The sequence below is a fragment of the Phascolarctos cinereus genome, unplaced genomic scaffold (assembly GCF_003287225.1).
Source record: "Phascolarctos cinereus isolate Bilbo 61053 unplaced genomic scaffold, phaCin_HiC Scaffold_3;HRSCAF=262, whole genome shotgun sequence".
In the NCBI taxonomy this organism is placed as follows: domain Eukaryota; kingdom Metazoa; phylum Chordata; class Mammalia; order Diprotodontia; family Phascolarctidae; genus Phascolarctos; species Phascolarctos cinereus.
The window spans coordinates 179,006,152-179,028,592 of record NW_027555736.1 but is presented as its reverse complement, the minus strand read 5'-3'; the positions used below and the strand labels follow the sequence as shown (position 1 = coordinate 179,028,592).

Here is a 22,441-nt window from a genome sequence, read left to right as displayed (position 1 = left end):
CTTAAAAAATGTTAGAGAATTGAATCATTGCATTTGCCATGGGTGTATCCAATAGGATATATTCTTGCTATCTAAAGAATTATCTTGCTTATTATAGTTTTTAACAGACACACAGGAAGGAAGTACACAGTGTTTATTAAGTACCTACTATGTGCTAGGCATTTTGCTAAGCTCTTTACAAATATTGTGTCATTTAATACTTTCAACAACCCTGAGAAGTAAGTAGTATTATTATTTCTATTTTACAGTTGGAGAAACTGAGGCAGATAGAGGTTAAGTGACTTGCCCTAGGGTCACATAGGTAGTAAGTGTCTGAACACAGAATTAAACTCAGGTCTTCCTAATTCCAAGCCCTGCACTCTATCTACTGCACCAAGTGACTGCCTCTAACACAGGATCTTTAGAGCTGAAAGAGAACTTAGAGATCACTTGACCCAACCCCATCATTTTGCAAATGAGGAAACAGAAGCCCAGAGAGGTTAAATATGTTGCCCAAAGTCACAGATAGTAAATGGCAGAGGAAGGATTTGAATTCCTATCTTCTAATTCCAAATCCAGTATTCTTCCCATCCTATCAAGCTACTGATTATAGCTGATCCCATTCAACAATGCTGATTTCTGAGGACCTTGTCATGAGCTTCTCAGGAATATTCTCCCATTTTTTCCTTCCTTTTTCTATTATTTTATTTAACAAAAACTGCCATGTAACTGCATATGAAGTGTTGGAAAAACAATTGAGTCTTAATTGAACACATGAGATTGGGATTCTAGAAGTAATTTAGTTTTAGACCTCAGGGGGGAAAAGGAACATGTACCTCCAAATATCAGAAAGTGAATTTCCTTCTTCCCAGCACGAGCATGTCCATTATTGGAGACTGTGAATAACAGTGAATTCTTTTACCTTAATTTGTCACCTATTTGGGCTTCAACTATTCAGCAACTTGGCCTATCTGAAACAGCCAAAAACTAGGATAAACAAACAAACAAAAAAACCAACCTCTGAGTAGTCAAAACAAATTCCACAAAGCCCATGTACTGAAGTTCATGTAGAAGAATTTATTAGACCTCCAACAATGATGTTCATTTTGTACACAATTCTAATAAATTTTGTTCTGTGAATTCCAAAGGAAACAGAGAACAGGGGATAACAAATTTGGAGAGAGGGAGGGGCTGTATGTGAAGGCATCCCAACAGAAGTTAAATATGACAACAGCTAACAAACAAGTAGGGGAAAAAGTTATAAAGCCACCACAGAAACTCAAAAAGGCAAGCATCCTTTAATGCAGTGGCTCCTGGAGTACAATAGCTGACGTTCATAATGAGGGAAATCCTATCCCCTACCCTCTCCACTCCCACCAATAATCAAGAAAAAGTTAAATTATGTCTAATATACTTCATATTCTTTATACCTTTGCATAAAGGTAGCAATCACTGAAGATTCCAGAGAGTTGAGATCTTGCTGTTAATTTTATTGTCAGTAATGCTGTAGTGCACTAACATTTCAGCTTAGATAATAGATGTATTCCACTGGTGGAATAACATTCAATTTTTTTTTTTGGTTTGGCCATACCAAACCAGGTGGATGCTGAGATCCATTGGCATAGCCTGTGAGAACCCACAGTCACCATTGTGCCATGATAAGGTCAGTCAGTCAATTAATAAACATTTATCAGGCATATACTACATGTCAGGCACTATGCTACGCACTGAGAATACAAAGAAATGAAAAGGACAGTTCCCACTCCCAAGAGGCTCACAATGTGTTCCTTCACCCTCTGGAGCCAACATGGGTCATGTTGGGACCAAGACTGTAAAGAAGGAGGCACCAGTCATCATCCCACCTGGACAACAACTTCTGCACCAACAAGCCCGTGTGCCAGAGGATCACCATCATCCCCAGCAAGAAGTTCCACAATAAGATGGCGGGATATGTTACTCATCTGATGAAGCAGATACAGAGAGGCCCTGTGAGAGGTATCTCCATCTAAACTGTAAGAAAAAAGAGAAAAGAGGGAAAACTATGTCCCTGAGGGCTCTGCTTTGGATCAGGAAACCATTGAAATGGACCTAATGCCAAAGAAATGTTGAAACTCCCAGACTTTGGCAGTTTGTCCTGCAAGTTACCCAGCCCACAGTTGGGATGGGAGGAGCTGTCTAATATTTACTTTTGCCTTCTTTCCAATAAACTTGGGAACCTCCCCCCAAAAAAAGAAGCTCACAACCTAATGGGGGAAGATAACATATAAAAATATTGAAGAGGGTTGGGGTTGCAAGGTGAAAGCAGGGAGAGTAAGTGTGGTGGCGAGGGCAGAAAGCATAGTCCAGAGGATTTCAGTGGATGAGCTAGCTACCCAAGGAGGCACTCCTTACATGGATCATCTGGGAGGAGTTCTCTAATTGTCTACTCCACCCTTTGGAAAGGGTGGAGACCCTTTCCAAACAGAAGGAGGGAGCCCCAGGGACAGGAGGTACTGATAAGGTATGAATTTCAGAGTTTATATGATCTTGAAAGATGAGGAGTTTCTAGAGATTGTGATGCAATCCAATTGTGGATTGCAACACTGAAGTAGCACTTTAATGAGCAAAAGCATAATTCTACTCCATGGTGGCATCTTTTTAAAAATGCAATTGTACTGTTAAAATAGAAAAAGGATCTGGGTTCAAATTCTGGCATAACAATAATAATAATAACAATAAACATTTATATATCACTTCAAAGTTTACAAAGCACTTTACATATATTCTCACATTTGATCTATTTAATATAATTCATATAACCAGCTATGTGAACTTAATTTGGACTAGTCAATTTACTTCAATATACCTCAGTTTCTTCATCTGTGAGATGAGAAGGTTAGATTAGATCTAATGTTTCCAACCTTTTTTGGTCCTCATCTCCTTTGGCTTTCCCATTTGAAAATACCTTTTAAATATGAAAGGAAGTAAATTCTAGAGTTTACCATCCATGTGCACATAAGAAACAAAACAAAGAGGTAAATTAATTTCAGTAGGATAATATAGTTATTTACCAAAAATTCCCCATATCCCATTGATGAGATTCTGATGCCTCCTGAAGGTGTATGTATCCTAGGTTGGGAATCCCTAAACTAGATGGTCTTTAAGATTCCTTTCATCTCTAAATCTATGATCTAATGTACAATTTATATAGAGGCAGGGTGGTATAATGACAGAGATCTAGAGACAAGACATAGATTAAAATCTAGCTTCTGATACCATGCCACCTTGAGCAAGTCAATTAATCTCTGTGTACCTCAAACAATTCTCTAGGACATATCTATTAAGTGACAAATGAGTGGCACTCTAAAGTGGTGAAGTAACGATCCTCAGCAGGAGTTTATGTACAATCTTAAGTTTATGTATAATTTCTACTTTTTTCTCCAATTACTTTCAAATCCATAATTTTCTTTGACCTATTATTATTTCACCAACCTTATGAGGGAAGTAATAATAAGAATAGTTAACATTTATATAGCACATTAAGGTTTTTTTCTGCTTTTTTTTTTAGGCAATTGGGGTTAAGTGACTTGCCCAGGGTCACACAGCTAGTACGTGTCAAGTGTTTGGTCTGAGGCCAAATTTGAACTCAGATCTTCCTGACTTCAGGGCCGGTGCTCTATTCACTGCACCACCTCACTGTCCCTAACATGAAGGTTTACACAACACTTACCAATTATTATCCCATTTTATCCTCATAACAATCCTTAGAAATAGATGCTGTTATTATTCTTATTTTACATAGGAGGAAACTGAAGCAGAAAATGGTTAAGTGAGTTGTCTAGGTTTACACAGCTAGGAAGGTTATACTAACTACACAGTTACACAATTGAGGCTAGATTTGAACTCAGGTCTTCTTGACTCCAAATCCAGGTCACTTATCTTGTGTCACTTAGCTTGCATGTAGAATAGTTACTATTATCCAAATGACCTGGCCAAGGTCTCAGCAGTCAGTGGCTAGAACTCACCTGCCCTCACATCCCCTATAATTGTTCTTTCCATTTCCCCACTGCCTCCTAGAACAATTTTGAGACAAAATCCTTTGTTTTAACCTTTTGCAATGTTGTTTCTTGGATGCACATTCCCAAGTAATGCCAACATCTGGCTAGCAGTAAGTGTGTTTCACTCTGTTAGGGGAAACAATACCAAATACATCCTGAAACATCTACTGTATAAGAATGGCAATCAGGAAAAATGGAGTCAAGTCTGTGTAAAATATGTGGTAACAAGCAGCTTTCTTCCTCCAGTAGAAGTAGAAATAACACTTGAGCAATGGTTGAATTGTGTTGAGAAACCACATAAAAAAGGAAATTCTTGGAGGGAGGGCATGGTGCATTGCTTTTTGTTTATTTTTGAGGAATGAAGTGATCTAAAGAAGAGAGGACAAGCTCATTCAGTTATAGCTTTCATATAATTACCACAAACTCTAATGCAAATTAGACTGTAGGTCTGCTCAATGTACATTTCTGTGCTTGCCAAATTATGTTTGGCAGTGTGGTCAAGCACTAACAGATGCACAGTGTGCCTCGTTTTCTTGGGCTGTTCAATAATTAGGAGGACCATGTATTATAATAAACCACATCCCCTTGGCTAAGATTTGGATGCAAATTGCTCACTAATTCACTTCCAAGTTTTTTGGAAGCACACCAGGAGAGACAAAAATCAGGGGAATATACTGTTTACTTGAGGAAATTTGTTTAAAACCAAATACAGCTCGTTTGCAAGTGGCATTTGGGAGCAGTAGAGAAAATGTGACAATCGTTCCCCCTTTGCCTTTTTCTCGAGTTCCATTAAAAAAAATTAAACCAGCTTGCACGTTCCTTTTGAAGAGAATTCAGAGATATCCCAATGCCAGCTCCAGCCATCATCTTAATCACAGATTGGTGAAGTCCAGTTCAAGAGATTTAGCAACAATTTCCCAAAGTTTCTTGGGATCACAGTTTTTAAATGGAGTTAGAAATGCTGTCAACCTATTTCACAACTGGTCAGTTCCTAACAGGCTGTATTTCAGATCAGGAATCTGCTGTTTGTCCTTTGTTTTGAAGGGACAATGATATCAGGAAGGTGATGGCATGACTTGAAAGTAAATTGGATTTAAGTGAGAGAGCGCTATGCAAAATCACCAGCCTTACCCATTCCTCCAGAGCCATCTGGGTCCAGTGGCAAGATATAGATCAGGACAGCTAGAGATGGCTCCAGATGCAATGGAAGACCATGGCCTCTTTAAGCTAAGGTCTTTTCCAGGTCTCAGTTTGACAGAGGTAATGGCCATTCAGAGATTAAGGCTAGGTAAGAAATGGGGCAAAGAATGGCCTCTTTAAACTAGTTTTAAAACATCATTCTGGGAGGAGAAGACTCTCAGGATTTCTGTTATTTCTGAACTAATTGCTGTTTACACTCACTCTAGACCATCAGGGACCAAACAATGATTTGGTAAGGCTTGGGCAGGCACCCATTCTTGGCCAATCAATAAGAGTCAGAGTGATTTGGGTTTAAGGCACTGTCCTTAAGAAAGAAATCCAGCCCATAAATCACAAGACATCTTGCAAGATTTCAGCAAATCAAAATTTACATTCCTGTGGGTAGAGCACCTACAGGTAAGGGTATGATACTCTATGTGGACAGAGGGAGAAAAAGGAGGGAAAGGAGGGAGAGGAGGGAAGGAAAGAAGGAAGGGAGGAAGGAAGGAAGGAAGGAAGGAAGAAAAGAAAGAAGGAAGGAAGGAAGGAGGGGAGGGGGGAGCTGTGTTGCTCAACTGGAGCTGACCAGTTGGGTCCCCAGTGGGGCATCTCCTATTACTTACAGGTTGTTGTTTGTCCTTCATTATCAAAGAACACCATGATATCAAGAAGGTAATGCCAAATATGAAGTGAATTGGATTTAAGTGAGGAAGGGCTGTGCAACATCACCAGCCTCGTTCTTTCCTCTGGAGCCATCTGGGTCCAGTAAGAAGATCAGGAAGCTAGTGGCTTTAAAATTACCTAATGTAGAGACTTCCAGGAGCCAAGATGGTGGAATAAGCAGTAAATTGCCATAACTCTCCCATAATCATCTCCAAACAACCATGAAATACTACCTCAAAACAAATCCTAGAACAGCAGAACCAGTGAAAAGATGGAATGAAACAATTTTTAGCCGAAGAACCTGGAAGACCAGTAAGAAATGTGTGTCTCACTCAGTAAAAGGGGAGCATAGCCCAGGACAAGAAGCATCCCAGCAAGCCAGCAGTAAGCTCCACCTCAGCAAACCAGTTGGAGATCTTGAGCTCAGTGTGGTGGAGCAGGCAAATGCCAACACCATGACTCTGCCCCCACTTGCCTCAGCATAGCCAGGGGAACTGGCAGACTCCAGCTCTGAGAACCACCACATACTTCAGCATATCCCCAGGCAAATAGGCAACCTCCAGCAGCCAGACCACCATGTGCTTCAGTGTAGCCCTGGGGAAATGCAGAAACACTGCAATGGGCTCAGGAGATGCCAGACACCAGCACTAGGATCCAGGCTCAGCACCAGATCAGCTGCCAGATGCCTAAGGTTTCTAGAAGCACCAACCAACCCCCACCCCACCCGACATAAGGCTTCCCCCATGGGCCTCAGGGCAACATCAGTGCACCAGGTAAACAGCCAGAGCCTGCATCCCCTGGCACATGAAGTCTGAGACAGTGCCCCCTTCCACCTCAGGAGCAGAGCTCAAATTTAAAAGAAATGAAAAAGGCCAAAAAAGATGAGAAAAAAGCAAAAACAACAACAACAAAAAGAATCTGATGATAGAAAGTTAGGATGGTGACAGGGAAGATCAAGAAACAAAAAGGACCACAATATCCAAATACCAAAGAAAAATGTGAAGTTGTCTCAAGCCCAGGAAGAATTCCAAAATGAGCTTAAAAATCATATAAGAGAGGTAGAAGAAAAATTGGGAAAAGAAATGAGAGGATGCAAGAGAATTATGAAAAAAAAAAGAGTCGACAGTTTGGAAAAAGAAAACAACTGCTTGAAAAGTACAGTTGGCCAAATGGAAAAAGAAGTACAAAAGCTAACTGAAGAAAATAATTCCTTAGAAGTTAGAATTATACAAGTAGAAAGCTAATGACTTTATGAGACATCAAGAATCAAGCAAACAAATTCAAAAGAAAAAAAGTAGAATAAAATGTAAAATACCTCATTGGAAAAACAACTGACCTGCAAAATAGATCCAGGAGAGACAATGTCAGAATCATTGGACTACCTGAAAGCCGTAATCAAATGGAGGACCTGGACAGTATCTTTCAAGAAATTATCAAGGAAAACTGTCCTGATATTCTTGAACCAGAGAGCAAAATAGGTATTGAAAGAATTTGCTGATCACTTCAGAAAAGAGATCCAAAATAAAAACTCCAAGGAATATTATACCTAAATTTCAGAACTATCAGGTCAAGCAAAATTACTGCAAGTGGCCAGAAAAAAAAAATTCAAATATCATGGAGCCGTAATCAGGATTACATAGGATTTGGCAGCTGCAACATTACAGGTCATGGACCATGATATTTCAGAATGCAAAGGAGCTAAGACTACAACCGAGAATCATCTCCTCAGCTAAATTAAGTATAATACTTCAGGAGAAGAAATGGTCATCCAATGAAATAGAAGGATTTCAAGCTTTCATAAGGAGACCAGAATTGAATAAAATATTTGATTTCAAAAAGACCCAAGAGAAGGGGGCAGCTAGGTGGCACAGTGGATAGAGCACTGGCCCTGAAATCAGGAGGACCTGCGTTCAAATCCATCCTCAGATCAAACACTTGACACTACTAGCTAATGTGACCCTAGGCAAGTCACTTAACCCCAATTGCCAAAAAAAAAAAAGATCCAAGAGAAGCCTGAAAAGGTAAAAAAGGTAAAAGAAAACATAACAGATTCAATGGCGCTAACTATTTACATCCCTATATGGGAAGGTGATACTTGTAATTCTTAAAAATTATATGAATAGTACAGCTAAAAGGAATATAAATAGAGGGTATAAAATATAAGGTGAATTAGAGGAAATGACATAAAAAAATAAGGGATGACAAAAAGAAGTACATGAGGTGGAGAAGGAAGGGAGAGGTAGAATAGGGTAAATTATTTCACATAGAGGCACAAAAAACCCATTACATTGGAGGGAAAGATGGGAGGGTGAGTGATGAGTGTCACTTGAAGCTTACCCTCATCATGGCTTAAAAAGGGAATAACATACACAATCAGTTGAATATAGAAATCTCTCTTACCTGACAGGAAAGTAGGAGGGGAGAAGATTAAGTAAAGGTAGAGGAGGGGGCACTGACAGAAGAGAGGGCAGACCAGGGGAGGCAGTAGACAGAAGCAAAATACTGTTGAAAAGGAATGGGTTAAAGGAGAGAGAAGACAAACAGGAGGAAAACTAGAATGGAGGTAAATACACAGTAATGTAACTGTGAATGTGAATGGATGAACTCTCCCATAAAACAGAAATGGATAGCCAAGTGGATCAAAAAACAAAATCTTACAATAGGTTGTTTAAAAGAAACACTTGAAACAGAAAGACACACAGAGAGTAAAGGTAAGGGCTGGAGCAGAATCTGTTATGTTTCAGCTAAAGTTAAAAAAAAAAAACAGGTGTAGCAATCCTGATTTCCAACAAAGTAAAAGCAAAAACAGGCCTAATTAAAAGAGATAAGGAAGGAAATTAATCTTTCTAAAAGGTACCAAAGACAATGAAGCAATATCAATACTAAACATATATGCACCAAGTGGTATAGCATCCAAATTCTTAAAAGTGAAGTGAGTTACAGGAAGAAATAGACAATAAAACCATAGTAGTGGGGGATCTCAATTGTCCCCTCTCAAAACTTTATAAATCCAACCAAAAAATAAACAAGAAAGAAACTAAGGAAGAGAACAGAATATTTTAAAAGTTAGATATGATAGATCTTTGAAAAAAACTGAATGGAAACAGAAAGGAATATACCTTTTTCTCAGCAGGATCTGGCAACTACTCAAAAATTGACAATGTATCAAGGCAAAAAAACCTCAAAATCAAATATAGAAATGTATGCTTTCTGGATCGTAATGTAACAAATACTACATTCAACAAAGGGCAATGGAAAGATAGATTAAAAATTAATTGGAAACTAAATAATCTAATCCTAAAGAATAGGTTGGTCAAAGAACAAATCATAGAAACAATAAATAATTTCATAAAGAGAATGACAACAATGAGACAACATCCTAAATTTATGGGATGCAGTCAAAGGAGTACTTAGGGCAAATTATTTCTCTAAATTCTTACAGCAACAAAATAAAGAAAGAGCAGATCAATGAATTGGGCATGCAACTAATAAAAGAAACTGAGGGGTGGAAAAAAAAATCACAAATCCCCAATTGAACAACAAATTGGAAATCCTGAAATATAAAAGGTGAGATTAATAAAATTGAAAGTAAAAAAACTATTGAGCTACTAAATAAAACTAGGAGCTGGTTTTATGAAAAAAACAATAAGATAGATAACCCATTGGTTAATTTGGTTACAAAGAAGAAGAGAAGAAGAAGAAGAAGAAGAAGAAGAAGAAGAAGAAGAAGAAGAAGAAGAAGAAGAAAACCAAATATCCACTATCAAAAATGAAAAGGGGGAAATCACCACCAAATGAAGAAGAAATTAAAGCAGTCATTAGGAAATATTTTGCCCAATTATATGCCAATAAATCTGACTGAGCAAAATTGATGAATATTTATGAAAATATAAATTATATAGATTAACAGATCAGGAAATAAAATGCCTAAGCAACTCAATCTTAGAAAAAGAAATAGAACAAGCCATTGATGAACTCCCTAAGAAAAAAATCCCCAAGAATGGCTGAACAAGTTGTGGTATATATGAATGTAATGGAATAGTATTGTGCTATAAGAAATGATGAGCAGGTGGACTTCAGAAAAACCTGGAAAGACTTATATGAATGATGCTGAATGAAATGAGCATAACCAGGAGAACATTTTAGACTGATTTTGTTAGATTTAGCTCTTCTCAGCAATGCAAGGATCTAAGACAACTCCAAAAGACTCACAATGGAAAATGTTATACACATCCAGAGAAACAGCTATGGGGAAGCATACTATTTGCTCTCCTTTTCTTTTGTGGTTTTGTTTTATTTATTCTTTCTTGTGGTTCCTCCCATTAGTTCTAATTCTTCTATACCTCATGACTAAAGCAAAAATATGCTTAATATGAATGTGTAAGTAAAGCCCATATCAGATTGTATGCTGACTTAGGGAGGGGGGGAGGAAAGGAACGGGAATAAAATTTAAAACTCAAAATCTTACAGAAGTGAATGTTGAAAAATGAAAATAAATAAATAATTTTTTTTAAAAAAGAAATAAATCTCCAGGCCAGTTGGGTTCACAAGTGAATTCTACCAAACATTTAAAGAACAATCAATTCCAATACTACATAAACAATTTGGGAAAATAGGTGAAGAAGTCCTACCAAACTCCTTTTATGACACAAATATGATGCTGTTATCTAAAGCCAAAACAGAGAAAAAAAATTATAGACTAATTTTCCTAATGAATAACAATGCAAAAATTTTGAACAAAATATTAGCATGGCAAATACAGCAATATATCATGAAGATTATACATTATAACCAGGTGGGATTTATACCAAGAATGCAGGATTGGTTCAATATTAGGAAAACTATCAACATAATTGACCACATCAATAACAAAACCAACAGAAATCATATGATTATTTCAATAGATGCTGAAAAAGCTTTTGACAAAACACAGCACCCATTCCCATTAAAAACATCAGAGAGCAAAGAAATGAAGGGAGCTTTCCTCAAAATAATAAGCAGGATCTATCTATTGGAATAAGCTAGAAGCCTTCCCAAAAGATCAGGGGTGAAGCAAGATTGCCCATTATCACCACTATTATTCAATATAGTACTAGAAATGTTAGTGTTAGCAATAAGAGAAGAGAAAAATTGAAGGAATTAGAATAGACAATGAGGAAGTAAAAGTATCACTCTTTGCAGATGATATGATGGTATACTTAGAGAATCTTAGAGAATCACTAAAAAAAACTACTTGAAATAATTAACAACTTTAAGAAAGTTGCAGGATGCAAGATAAACCCACATAAATCATCAGCATTTCTTTATATGACCAAGAAAGCAATTAATAAGGAAATGGGAAGGAAAAATGGTAGAATCATTGGCCAAGAAATGCACATCTCTAACTTAGAGGCCACAGAGTGACAGGGTTTTAAGAGTAGGAAAGGTGGTGGTCAGTGGTCATTTTGTCCAATCCATATCCTAATGAACCCTAACTACAAAGGAATCTCCAGGTCAGTCATCAGCAAAATAAAATACATTTAACTTTGGCTATTCCCATTGCATTGGAAGCAAAATTTATGCTTAAATTGTGTTGGAGACGACTTGCATTGCACAATCCTTACCCTATCATCCATTTTTCCTTTGTTATATTGAGGGAAGTAACCAATGAAAAGACTGTTCTCTTAGCAAAATACCTTCACATCTATGACCATATGCACTTCGACACACTACTATGGGTGAGATAATTATACCACCACAAATGTGGTTTTCTAGAGAATAAATGAGACAGTCCAAGTCCTTTAGGGATATATTTCACGAACACCATAAAAATTAATTCTGGGCAGGAAATTACCTTAAAGATCATTAATAATTTTTGGATGAAGAAACAATCCTAGAGATATTATTCTCCAAGTAACATGTAGAGATAGAGCTGGAAACAGAATCTAAGTCTTCTGATTTACTCCGATATTCTTTCCATTATACCAGATTATAGTTGCCCAAACAAAAGATACTAAGCACTTTCACAAATTAACATTTGATTGGACACATCAGCAAAGAAATAAGGAGCAAAGGATAGGAATGAATGTCTAACTTTCTTGTTGGACAAGCTAAGTAGTAGGGTGTCCTATGAGGAAGTAATTATAGTGTCAAGGTCAGTAATATTAAGCATGTACATTTAAGTGGATACTGTATTTCTAAATATGCAATGGATCTGTAATTTTATGGGTATAGGAAACTCTAACTGTGGGAACTTTTCCCCTTAATGCACAACATAATCTGGCTATGACAGCTGACATAGCCTAGGAAATTGCCTAAGGCACATAGACATTAGGTGATTGGCCATAGTTATGAAATGATTGTCAGAGTAGGACCTTCCTGTTTCCAAAAACCCAGAATTCTACCCACTACTCCATGTTCTGTTTGAGTGTGTATGTCTATCTCTCTATCTCTCTATTTTTCTATCTATATTATATATGTGAATGTATATGATATATGAGTGTATTTGTACAATGAGTATACAGTCTTGCTACACCCTCCAGACCACTAGACATTGCCATCTGACTTGACTTGGCAAAGGGTTCCTAAAGACAAGTCTTGCCATCCACCCTACAGCTCACCCCTTAAGACTACTGGATCCCTTCACTTGCCTTGCAGCTAAAACATCTCTTTTTGTTGACTCTTCTATTTCTAACTTGAGTTCATGGAGAGCAAGAATTGTCTTGCTTTTATATTATTATTACTAAAACTTAACACAATGCTTGACACATAGTAAGTGCTTAACAAATATTTTTTCATTCATTAAACCTGGGAGTTTAGAGATTTGAGTATATAATGTGTATATTATTATACTCAATGTAATCAGGGAATATATATTATATACACTCAATTCTCTAAGTGCCTCTAGAGATTATGTGTGTGCATGCATATACACATAGACACATGTGTCTATGTTGTATATTTATGGATGTATATATGTTTACATATATAAATATACAAATGCACACATGTGTTAGCCCATTCAAATGGGAAAATGCTGAAAATAAAATTATTTATGTTAGTGAAATCAGGTAGGCAGAGAATGGACTCTAGGAAAGCCTTAAGAAAACTAGGTAAATTGGAAAGTTGGAGTGACAGGTCAAATTCCATGTAGGTAAATATAAGGCAATGCATATCTGCAGGAGCAACTGAAACTATTTGTACATTTTGGTAGGTTCTCAATCAGCTGTAATCTCTTAAGAACACAATGTAGATAGCAATCAGTATAGACATTCATTGAACCAATCATAAGCTGTCTTTTTTAAAAAAAGGAATGAGATGTCAGATTGTTCCAAGATAGAAACAGAAAACAATGTGGGGACTATTTTAATTTCATCATATTAATTTAAAAGTATATTGCTACTCTGAATCCTGATTTTAATTTGGTGTTCTCGTCTCCTAAGTAATAATATGTCTGTATTTGGGTAATAACTTTTCACTTAATCGTCTCAAAATATTTTTAAAACAAATAAATTTTATGAAGTGAAGTACTCAAAGCAGAAGTGGTATGCAAGGAAACCAGGTAGAGATAATTCATGGGATTGAGACATACGATATTTCAAAGAGAGTGAGATTTCCCTTTTACCTTCCACAGAGAGCAAAGTTATACTTTAACTCAGAAGGAGAGGCAACATAAGTACCCATAGCTTGGCCAGGAGGATACTAGGTGAAACAGAATTAAAAGCTCACATTCCTCATCTTTTGTTTCTCCATCTTTCCTCTCAGGCATTCGACCCACACCACTTAGTCACCTTAACACACAATCTTCTTTCACTTAGATCTTAGCTGAGGAGAGCCACTCAAAGTCTAAAAGACCCTGAGAGATTCACCAAGGTGAATCAGTTAGGTTTAATAAGAGAAACAAATTTGAAAGAAGTATTTGTATGGGTTCTACTGACCTTCCAACACCCTATGAAATCAAAGTTTCCATGGCTCATTTTAATTTGGTGACCATAACTCCCCAAATATGAGGCTTTGATTTTCCTCTCAGGGGATCTTTCTGCTTTGTTCAGCACCAGTTAGTGCAGTCCTGTATAAACAACCCAAGAAAGTAGGGGAGGGGGAAGGGATCCGAAGACATACAAGGATTTGCCTGGCTTCTGAATTACTGCTCCTTTCCGTTGCCTTCTGAACTCACCCACTCCTAACAAAGTCCAAGTTGAGCTGTGACCTAGTCACCTCCTTTCTCCACCTTGATACCAACCATAAGCTGTGGCATTTGGTCAGCGCTTTCTTCGTAAGGCAGACATTGGATCCTGATTTCTGCCTCCCCTTCATGTCTTCTCAATGAGACTGGGCGATGTGGTCATTCCTTTGGCCTCAGAGTAGAGCACAACAGCCTGTAACTTTCCCTTTTGTTCATAGGATCATGGATTTAGAGAGGGGAGGGACCTCAGAGGTCGTCCAGTCCCATCTCCTCCTTTTGGATATGAGAGAATGGAAGCCCAGCGGGGTTAAGTGATTTGCCCAGTGTCCCACAAGGAGTTAGCATCAGAGGAAGGATTTGAGCACCTATCTGCTGGCTCCAGAGCCGAGGCTCTCCCCGTTGCGCCATTCTGTCTCCAATTGAAATCTCTTCTTGGATCTGCCTATAAGAGGAGTCAGAGACTGCATCAGGCAAAATTATGATATAGGCCTTATTTAACTCTGGTACTCTCTCCCCTCTCCACTCAACGTCCCTTTCTCGGAATCCTTTCATCCTCGGCCCATGCAACTTTTGTCTAGCACCATCTTGCTTACTTTCTCTACTTCACCACCACCTAGCCAGGCAATCTTCATACTTTTCAATAAAATATATCTGTCTTTTTTCCCCCTTGAAGTCATGTGACCCTGAAAAGCAGGCCTCAGTCCCTGGCCTCTGTGTCCATTTGTTTCTTTTTCCTTCTAGGTGAAAGTATTGGAGCCTCTTATCTTCTGAATTCTAAAATTCACCTCTGTCATTCCATTATTCCAGAGTCTGGGTTTGCAAACAGCACAACATTGATGACCCAAGGAGTGACATTCAGGAGTGGACTTCAGGACCCAGACCAGCAGTAGCTGAGATAAGGATTCATGCAGTAGCAATACTATCTTTGAATGTGAACTTGGTGAGACCAAAGCTAAACACAAACTGAGAGAAGCTTGGGCCTACCACCTCTGAGAAGCTAAGGTGGTATAGGGTGAAGTATGCCCTTGAGGTATTACAGGGGAATGTTTGTTACTTTTTTCTTATTATATCTTCAGAGTTAATATCCCTTTGTAGAAGTTTTTTTTTTAAATAAATAAATGTATCTATCTCATATCTTACTCCCCTGGAGCCCAAAGCTCTTCTAACTAATCCAATAAACTTAACCGTCCTAATGGAAGAAAATTTAAAAACTATTCCAGATAACATGTAATATGTATGTAATTTTAGCTGTGGCATGCTAAAGATAGATATTCCCATCTTTCTTGCCTGAGTCATTAAAGGATCTTTTGGTTAGAATTACAGAAGATGCAGGATTACATATGTGACTATAAATTACAGATAAAGTGGTAACCTATAATGGTAGAGGGAGTTTTCTCATTTGGTAATTCCCTATTCTGAGGCAGTTAGGTGGAACAATGGACAAAGTGCTGGTCCTAGAGTCAGGAAGACTCTTCTTCCTGAGTTCAAATCCAGTCTCAGACCCCTACTAGCTGTGTGACCCTGGGGAAGTCACTTAACCCTATTTGCCTCAGTTTCCTCATCTGGAGAAGGAAATGGCAAACCACTCCAGTATCTTTGCCAAGAAAACCCCAGGAATGGATCATGAAGAGTTGGACATGACTGAAAAATGACTAAACAACAAAATTCCCTATCCCATAGAAATCACAGACTGGGTGCTATCCCTAAACACACACATCAAAGACATGTATATGTATGTACATTATCTTCCTAGGCCTAAAATACTGGGAATTATATGTGTGCATACATGAGGGGGCTACTCATTCTATTTCCCTGAAATTGCAAACATGAGTATCATCTACTCTGCTCAATAGGTAAGTGAATCACAAAGATTTAGAAAATGGGCATATAGGGTTAAAAATTGTAGGACCAATTATCTGGCTTGGAATAACAACAATAACAACAAAAGTCTGGCAGTGTGTAAAGTGGAAAGAACCCTGGACTGGAAGCTCAAAGACCTGGGTTCTAGTCAACTTTGCTACTAGTTAGTTGCATGACCTTTAGTGGATCACTTAGACTCTCTGGACCTCAGTTTCCTCCTCTGCAAAGTGAGTAAATTGGACTAGATGATCTTGAAACACCCTTCCAGCTTTAAGATTTTATTGCCTGGGGATGAGTTAATAGACTTCAAGCATAAGATGAATCTTTATACAAGAGCCATGAAACAAAAGAAAAAAATTGGCTTAAACTCCAACATGAGAAATTTAGATCAGATAATGTTTAAATGAAATAAAATTAGATTACATTAAATAAAATAATTTCTAGGTAGTAAGTTGTTAAATACAAATGGGTCCCCATGGGAAAGTTAGAGAATCTCCAGTCATTAAAAACTGGCAAGATTATTGCCTACCCAGGTTGGCTTGTGTGGTCCACTTAATACTTTTAAACTCTAGGAGACAAGTGAACTTGTCAATACCAGTATTTCCTCTGATAGAGCATATTTCAATTCATCCATGCCTGCCCCTCTAATGCAACTTTTGTGTGTTTTCTCCCATAAATTTGTCACATGGGGTCTGCCTGAAATGCTGAGAATCTTCCCAACAATCTCTTGACATTGTGAAGACACCAGTGTAATATGCTGGTAGTCTATAGGTTATGCCTCATTCTTATTACAAAAGTTTAAGAACAAATAGAATTTTCATAAGATGTAAAATCTGCCAAATACTCATAACCCAGTCTATATGGAATAAAAACCACCCAAAATCTAAAGACCCAGGCAGAATAAGTCAGAACAATGTGGAAATAGGAAAAAGTACGCATCATCCCCATCACCCCGTTTACTGCCAGAGCTGTCCTAACGATGTTTAAGGGATGATGTTTTCAGTAGGTGAGCCAATATCCCAATGTTTTTATTCAATTATAAAAAAAAATCATTTTATCCACATATAATATGAATCCTGAAAAAAAAAGTAAGACAATATGATAATCTGCCCAAAATGATAAAGGATAATAAATCTAGGACTAGAAGAAACCTCAGAGGTCCTCTGGGCCAACTCCCTCACTTACAGATAAGGAAAATGAGTCCCAGAGATATTAAAGTGAGCAACTTGCCCAGAATCATGATAGATAGTAGCAGATATGGGATTTGAACTCAGGTCCTGAGGTATCATAGTTTGCCAGTCAAATTCAGCACTCTTTGGTGACTTGTACCAGAACTAGTTCTATTGTTTATAAGATTAGAGGAGAAAAGTATTAATAACAGCAAATCACTTTTCTACAACTCTTTTTCATTTCACAAACTGCTTTCTTAACACTGTGAAGCTGGTAGTACAAGTATTATTCTTACTACTTCTTGGATGCAGAAATAGAGAAACAGTCATAAGCCTAGTATATTTAATTCTATAATTTGTTAATTATAGGTATTGATTATGTGCTGTGTGGAAAACAATATGTAAGATGCTGGACAAAATTCTTGCCCTCAAGAACTTTATATATAACATGTAAAAAGTTAGGCAACTGCAATGTAATTTGAGAAAGGACAAGAACAAGAATGGATTCCTTCTCTAAGAAGTGACACCTGAATTTAGCCTTGAAGGAGGCTAAGATTTTTTTTTTGAGGCAATCGGGGTAAAGTGACTTGCCCAGGGTCACACACTAGTAAGTGTCTGAGACTGGATTTACACTCTGGTCCTCCTATTCCAGGGATGGTGCTTAGCCACCCTTCAAGGCTAAGATTTTAAAGAGGTGAACATGAGGAGGAAGTGCTCTAAAAAGCAAGATAAAAGCCTATGCACAAAGGCAGGAGATAATATGAAGAATCAGATGAAACATAAATACAGGAGTTTGTCTCAAATGTTCATACTCTGCTGAACGAACGATAAGTATTTATTAAACTCTCAGTATATGAAAAGCATTACAGTAGGCCTTAGTAATATAAATACAAAATAAAAAGTCTTTACTCTCAAGGAATTTGCATTCTTTTTTTTAATTACTTTTTAAAATTAACAAAAATCAATAATCTCTTCTTCCACCCTACCTCCCATTAAAAAAAAAGAGGAAAAACAAAACCTTTATAACAAATATACATAGTCAAGTAAAAAAATTCCCAACTTAGTCATGTCTGTACCCTGAGTCCATCTTTGTTAGGAGGCAAATAACATGCTTCATCACTGGTCCTCTGGAGTCATGGATGGTCTTTGTGTTGATCAGAGTTTTTAAGGCTTTCAAAGTTAGTAGTTTTAACAGTGTTGTTTTTACTGTATAAATTGATCTCTTTGTTCTGCTCACTTCTCTCTGCCTTAGTTCATGAGACTTCCCAGATTTCATTGAAACCATCCTTTGACTGAAACCATCCCTTGCATCATTTTTAATCACACAATAGTATTCCATTACATTTATATGCCATAATTGGTTCATTGGTCCCCTAAATGAGGGCTATCTTAATTTTCAGTTCTTTGCTACTACAAAAAGAGCTTCTCTCTTTCCTTTGATCTCTTTCAAATATAGGCCTAGTAATGAAGTTGGAAAGGGGGACTGTAGTATTCCTTCTAGCCTCACTCCCCACCCATCTTGCTGCCCTCTAGTATAAATGCAAGGTTCTGATTTCTCAAGATACATCTGAGCCTGGAGTCCTCTACTACTTGACTGGTCTGCTATTGGCCTGAGTAACTGCTGAACTTCCACTATGTCCCCAGAGACATTGTTATCTCATTAGCTTGGTCTATCACAATTTTCCCTTCTTGATCCAATCAAGGATATCTCTGCCTAGAAAAGATATCACAAGGTGTAAACTATCTTGTTTACACATTTAAAAGTTCATCAAGGTTTCATATTATGTTCAATTAATTGAAATTGTTGTATGGAATCTATTTCCTTACTTAAAGAAACTATTGTAAGTTATTAATTTCCAACATAATTCCCATTTTCCTTGAAGGGAAGGTTGTTTTATTTTTGGCTTTCTATCTTCAATGCCTAGAAAGGTGCCTTGCACATAGTAGGTATTTAATGCTTATTGAGGGAAACTCATGAATTACTAATGTAATTTACTATTCACGGTGGGAGGGGAGTGAGATGTAAGCCCAAAACCTAAAACTTTACAGGACTTAATTTCACATCATTTTCTACTTATAGCTCCACCTTTTCCTTGTTCCTTATCAATGTAATTTGTAGCACTGTGGAGCTTCTTGGATAAAGGCTGGTGGGAAAAGGAGTTATCATTATGATTAGTCTTCTTTCTTTCTCCTCTATCAGAATGACTATTGAGAGCCAAATTTGGGCAACCAGTTAATTATTCTAATAATTATTTCTACTCTTAATTTTATTCTGTTTCTCTAGAAGTCTTGCCAACATGGAGTTGAAGAGAGAAAAAATCTGGACTTACTAAGCAGAATATAGAACACAATCCTAGAATTAGCTATAATTATTAAAGGCTGTGGTGGGAGGCTCTAATGACAAGATAAACTCATCTGTTCCTTTAGTGTGGTCTGCCATGTTGGTTACCCTTGATATTCAGAACCTAATATACAACAAAGAAATCCAAGTACAGATGTTGGCAGTTAGACAAAAACCTTATAGCCAAAGAGATCCTTCCATGTTGTAAGTGGCAATCAGATTACTTTCAAATGTTTTAAATTCTAACAGGGGGTTAATTCCAAACTAACTTGATTCTATTTCTGCATTAATGCTTCTAAAAATCTGCTTTTATAATTTCTGCTTATCAAGGATTGCCCTTCTGGTGTAATAACCGAGCCAAGACTCAGTTATCAAATACTATGAAGGGTTCTGTTAATTAGATAGTTTATCTGTGATGAGTTGTTGACATTGAGATGATGTGTGTTAAATAATTTAAAAATATTCTGTGGGACACTAACTTGGTAGCTTGGGAGCATTGTTCTTCCATTTTGCAGACCCAGCTTTAGGTCTAGCTAGAAGCCCTCAGCACAAATGAATGCAACAGTTGCAGCACCTTCCTTAAATACCGAATCATTCTGATTTCAAAATCATAGGTGAGAAAGAATAAATCTTCTTGCACTACATTTGTCAGCTCTAGACTGTGCTAATTCAGACTCTTTCATATGCTGGCTGGTCTTTAACTGCTCAGTAAAGACTGCCAGAGAATTCAACACTGGCAGTTATTAAACACATTTTCAAGATTTGCTCTTTTCATATGATCTCTTTCAAAAAGCTTTTTTTCTTTTTCTTTCTTTTTTTCTTTTCTTTCTTTCTTTTCTCTTTCTTTTTTCTTTTTTTTTTTTTTTGGCAATTTTCTCTGGCGCTTTTCTTTCCTCCAAATAGGGCAATCCAGGAGAAATCTCTGAATGGAGTACTTTTCTTTTTTTCCATGTAGGTAAATTAAAGCTCCAGCTGTTAGGGGCCTTTCTTCCTTTCTGTCATTTTTCTTTTTCAAGTTATGGTCTGTGAAAGCAGAGGGCAGTCCACAGGGGATGGCTTAGAGCCTTGGAAGAAGCTGCTACCTTTGCATTTTCTAATGGGGAAAAAAAAATTGGATGCTAGTCTTTAACATCAGGAAACACTCTTAATTAGCCCACAGTTGTTAAAAGAACAAATCATCTTTTATTATCTTCCTGATTTGTTTTTTGGCTCCTTGTTCTCCCTTTCACTTCATTTTTCAATTCTCTAATCTCGCCATTTTCCTTTCACACTCACTCTATGCTATTGAAAGCATGATTTGGTCTGGAGCAAGCTTAACTATTAGGATAAGGATTCTTCTGCTGATAATTTTTAAGCGGTCCGCATGTCAATTTCACCATATGTGGATGTGATAGAAAGAAAGATATGGTGCTCACCCTGAAAGAGATTACAGATACAAAGTATTATGCATTGGATATACAAATGAAAGCATTTGGCAAGAACTTTTACTAATGACAATAGCTAGAATTTGTATCGAGTTTTAAGCTACATAAAGCACTTTTCACTAGTTAGCTCATTTGATCCTAATCTACCTTTTCTTGGTTCACTTTTTTCTAACGATATCTATCATCAAGTATTTATTAATGAGCCTTCTAATATGTTAAGCACTGTATGGATAAAAACACAATAGTAAAACAATCCTTGTTCTTAAGGAGCTTCACATTTTTTTGCTTTAAGAAAGGGAGAAATAAAGTATAAAGGAAAATAGTAGGTATTAGTTAATGGAAAGACCACTAGAATAAGAGAATCTTCTAATCTCACACTTGCTACTATTAACTGGATAATAATCTATGAACATAGTTGAGCTAACCTGAAAATTAAGATGTTGCACTAAGTTATTTCTAAAGTACTTTCCAGTTTTGATATTTTGTGAATCTATAAAATGTTACCCAAATGACTTTTCTTCTAAAATAGCACATGAATTGGTTGGCCGAAGGTGATGAGTTTTTCAACCATGGCAACTCTTGAAGACAATATATTAGGTTACAGTAGGGTTGTAATAACCATGGAAGTACCCATGCAGAGATCCTTGATGTCTCTGAAGAGTGAGATCCTTTAAGCATTAATGCTCCTGCCTAAACTGCAGGCACTCTCAATTTCCTAGCTAGCAAATGCATCAGTTATTCTGAAATTCATGCCCCTCTTAGTCTATTACCTCAACTTCCCCTCATCTACTCAGAAGTTAAACATTCTTCAGATGTCCTCAGAGTTTAAAAGGAAGCTACAAATGCTAGTCATTGTGTGATATTGTTGTTATAATTTTATCATTATTAAAATGGATATTGTCATTGGCTGCCTCCATTATACTAGTACTCCGATTTAATAAATATAAAGGGCAAAAGTTTTTACATTAGTGCAATATGTTGACGCAGAATTGAGAACATGATAGGTCTCTTGAAGTATTTGATAGACTATCGAGTGAAAGATGGATTAGTCACACTCTGCTTGGTCCAGAGGGAAAAACTGAGAGCAATGAGTAGAAAGTGAGAGACAGATAGATAGAAAGATGGATGGATGGATGGATGGATGGATGGATGGATGGATGGATGGATGGCATTTATTAAATGTTGATTATGTGGTAGACATTGTGCTAAATCCTGGAGTTTCAAAAACAAGAAAACAACATAGTCCCTGCCCTCAAGTAGCTTGCATTCTAAGGGAAGACAAAACACAAAGATCTGGAAAGCAGAGAGGGGAAGGAGAGGGGAGTTACATGAAGGTAAGATTTCAGCAAACACAGAACAACTTCCTAACAGAGCTGTCCAAAACTAGAATGGACTTCCTTGACAGGTAGTGAGTTCCTCATCAATGAAATTCTTCAATTGGAGATTATAAGATCACTTAACAGGAATATTGTAAAGAAGATAATTAGTTTAGTAATGGATTAGACTAGACAAACTTTTTTTTTAGTCAATTGGGGTTAAGTGACTTGCCCAGGGTCACACAGCTAGTAAGTGTCAAGTATTTGGTCTGAGGCTGGATTTGAACTCAGGTCCTCCTGACTTCAGGG

General features: G+C 37.2%; 1 long non-coding RNA gene across 3 annotated transcripts in view; it reads right to left on the bottom strand.

The window, feature by feature from the left end:
- Positions 1-17,967: 17,967 nt before the first annotated feature.
- The window catches only part of LOC110213766 (uncharacterized), a 73,846-nt gene continuing 69,372 nt past the window's right edge, over positions 17,968-22,441 (bottom strand). For all 3 annotated transcript variants that reach the window (XR_013485393.1, XR_013485392.1, XR_002326109.1), the window contains one exon: positions 17,968-20,808. This is a non-coding gene — a long non-coding RNA (uncharacterized LOC110213766). The remainder of the gene's footprint in view (positions 20,809-22,441) is intronic.